Consider the following 3,455-nt stretch of genomic DNA (forward strand, 5'->3'; position numbering starts at 1 on the left):
TTATTCATTTTACTTGTACATATCTATTCTATTTATTTTATTTTGTTAATATGTTTGGTTTTGTTCTCTGTCTCCCCCTCCTAGACTGTGAGCCCACTGTTGGGTAGGGACTGTCTCTATATGTTGCCAACTTGGACTTCCCAAGCGCTTAGTACAGTGCTCTGCACACAGTAAGTGCTCAATAAATATGATTGATTGATTGATTGATTGATTGTTGGGTAGGGACTGTCTCTATATGTTGCCAACTTGCACTTCCCAAGCGCTTAGTACAGTGCTCTGCACACAATAAGCACTCAATAAATATGTTTGATTGATTGTTGGGTAGGGACTGTCTCTATATGTTGCCAACTTGTACTTCCCAAGCGCTTAGTACAGTGCTCTGCACACAGTAAGCGCTCAATAAATATGATTGATTGATTGATTGATTGACTCTCTTCCAAGCTGCTGCTGCCCAGCACGGGGGAGTCTTGACTTGTAGCAGATTGTCTTCCACTCGCTAGCCACTGGCCAAGCTAGGAGTGGAACGGACAGGCCTCTGCTTGACTCTCCCTCCCCTAGTCAAGACTGGTAGAAGACTGGAAATCTCCAGGTGCGATCCTGAGAAGTGAAAGCTCTGGGGTAAATACAAGATAATCAGGTTGGACACAGTCCCTGTCCCACATAGGGCTCACAGTCTTAATCCCCATTTTACAGAGGAGGGAACTGAGGCCCAGAGAAGTGAAGAGACTTGCCCAAGGTCACACTGTGGATACGTAGCCGAGCCGAGATTCGAACCCAGGTCCTTCTTACTCCCAGGCCCGTGCTCTATCCACTAGGCCACACTGCCAGCCCTGGATAGGGGATGATAACCTGGTAAGAACGCAGTGCTTACTGTGTACTGTTCCTGATCCAGGGGTTGGGTTCTGTTATTTTACGCAAAACCCTGATCCCTCAGGGGTTCTGTGACACAGGAATAAGTGGCATATATTATCGATCATTTATTTATATTAATGCCTGTCTCTCCTTCTAGACTGTATGCTTACTATGGGCAGGGAACGTGTCTGCCAACTCTGTTGTATTGTACTCTCCCCAGCGCTTACTATAGAGCTCTGCACACAATAAGCAGTCCATATATACAATTAATTGACTGATTGATTTTCTAGACTGTGACCCCACTGTTGGGTAGGGACTGTCTCTATATGTTGCCAGCTCGTTCTTCCCAATCAATCAATCAATCAATCAATCAATCAATCGTATTTATTGAGCGCTTACTGTGTGCAGAGCACTGTACTAAGCGCTTGGGAAGTACAAGTTGGCAACATATAGAGACAGTCCCTACCCAACAGTGGGCTCACAGTCTAAAAGGGGGAGACAGAGAACAAAACCAAACATACTAACAAAATAAAATAAATAGAATCCCAATAGAATCCCAAGCGCTTAGTACACTGCTCTGCACACAGTAAGCACTCAATAAATACGATTGATGATTGATTGATTGATACCCCTGCCTAAAGGGATGATGCCTGGGCTTCATACTGAAAGCTTGCTGTGGGCAGGGAATATTCTGTTATATCGTTATATTGTACTTTTCCAAGTGGTTAGTACAATACTCTGCACATCGTAAACGCTCAGTATATACGATTGATTGACTGATCTACCCCAGCACTTAGCACAATGCCTGGAACATAGTAAGCATTTAATAAGTACCATAGGTGGGCATTAGAGAGGCAAAGTGTATAGGCTGGGTTGCTAGGTGAAGTAACAATAATAATAATAATAATAATGGCATTTATTATTATGAGAAGCAGTGTGGTTCAGTGGAAAGAGCCCGGGCTTTGGAGTCACAGGTCATGGGTTCAAATCCCAGCTCTGCCAATTGTCAGCTGTGTGATTTTGGGCAAGTCACTTCTCTGTGCCTCAGTTACCTCATCTGTAAAATGGGGATTAAGACTGCGAGCCCCGCGTAGGACAACCTGATCACCTTGTAACCTCCCCAGTGCTTAGAACAGTGCTTTGCACATAGTAAGCGCTTAATAAATGCTATTATTATTATTATTATTAAGTGCTTACTATGTGCAAAGCACTGTTCTAAGCGCTGGGGAAAGGTGATTGAGGGCTTTAAAGCTGATGATGAGGAGTTTCTGCTCGATGTGGAGGTGGATGGGCAACCACCGGAGGTTCTTGAACAGTGGGGAATCATGGTCTGAGCGTTTTATAGAAAATGATCTGAGCAGCCGAGAGAGAAGTGTGGACTGGAGCGAGGAGAGACAGGAGGCTGGAAAGTCAGGAAGGAGGCTGATAACAATATTCGAGGAAGGATAAGATAAGTGCTTGGATTAACCTGCTAGCAGTTTGAATGGAGAGAAGAGGGTAGATTTTAGTGATGTTGTTAAGGGTGAGCTGACAGGATTTAGTGATAAATTGAATATCTGGGTTGAATAAGAGAGAGGAGTCTTAAACTCGTCACTCTCGGCTTCAAGGCTTTCCATCACCTCGTCCCCTCCTACCTCACCTCCCTTCTCTTCTTCTCCAGCCCAGCCCGCACCCTCCGCTCCTCTGCCGCTAATCTCCTCACCGTTAGACCTCGTTCTCGCCCGTCCCGCCGTCGACCCCCGGCCCACGTCCTCCCCCAGGCCTGGAATGCCCTCCCTCCACACATCCGCCAAGCTAGCTCTCTTCCTCCCTTCAAAGCCCCACTGAGAGCTCACCTCCTCCAGGAGGCCTTCCCAGATTGATCCCCCTTTTTTCCTCTCCTCCTCCCCATCCCCTCCTGCCCTACCTCCTTCCTCTCCCCACAGCACCTGTGTATATGTTTGTACAGATTTATTACTCTATTTATTTTACTTGTACATATTTATTATCCTATTTATTTTGTTAATGATGTGCATTTAGCTTCAATTCTATTTATTCTGACGACTTGACACCTGTCCACATGTTTTGTTTCGTCATCTATCTCCCCCTTCTAGACTGTGAGCCCGTTGTTGGGTAGGGACCGTCTCTATATGTCACCGACTTGTACTTCCCAAGTGCTTAGTAAAGTGCCCTGCACACAGTAAGCACTCAATAAACAGGATTGAATGAATGAGTCAAGGATAACACAGATTATGGGCTTACAAGCTAGGAAAGTTAGTGGTGCTGTTTACAATGATGGGAAAGTCAGCAGGGGGACAGGGTTTGGGTGGGAAGATAAGAAGTTCAGGTTTGGAAATTTCAAGTTTAAGGTGTCAGAGGGACACCCAAGTAGAGATGACTTGAAGGCAGGAGGAAATGCTAGGCTGCAGAGAGGAAGAGAGATCAAGGCTGGAGAGGTAGATGTGAAAATCATCCACATAGAGGTGGTAGTCGAAGCCAAGGAAGCGAATGAGTTCTCCATAAGTAGGAGTTGGCAAGTCCACAAGCTGGGAAAACATTCCCCTGCCCCCACTTTTTCCTCCCCTCCTCATTCTCCCCTCCCCATCTCCCCCTTCCCTCCCTCT

General features: G+C 45.9%; 1 non-coding gene across 1 annotated transcript; it reads right to left on the reverse strand.

The window, feature by feature from the left end:
* Positions 1-470: 470 nt before the first annotated feature.
* LOC119923545 lies at positions 471-607 on the reverse strand. Its single transcript, XR_005448878.1, has one exon. It is a non-coding gene; the product is annotated as a small nucleolar RNA SNORA7 (small nucleolar RNA).
* Positions 608-3,455: the final 2,848 nt, after the last annotated feature.

This window comes from Tachyglossus aculeatus, chromosome 2, assembly GCF_015852505.1.
Source record: "Tachyglossus aculeatus isolate mTacAcu1 chromosome 2, mTacAcu1.pri, whole genome shotgun sequence".
Classification (NCBI taxonomy): Eukaryota; Metazoa; Chordata; class Mammalia; order Monotremata; family Tachyglossidae; genus Tachyglossus; species Tachyglossus aculeatus.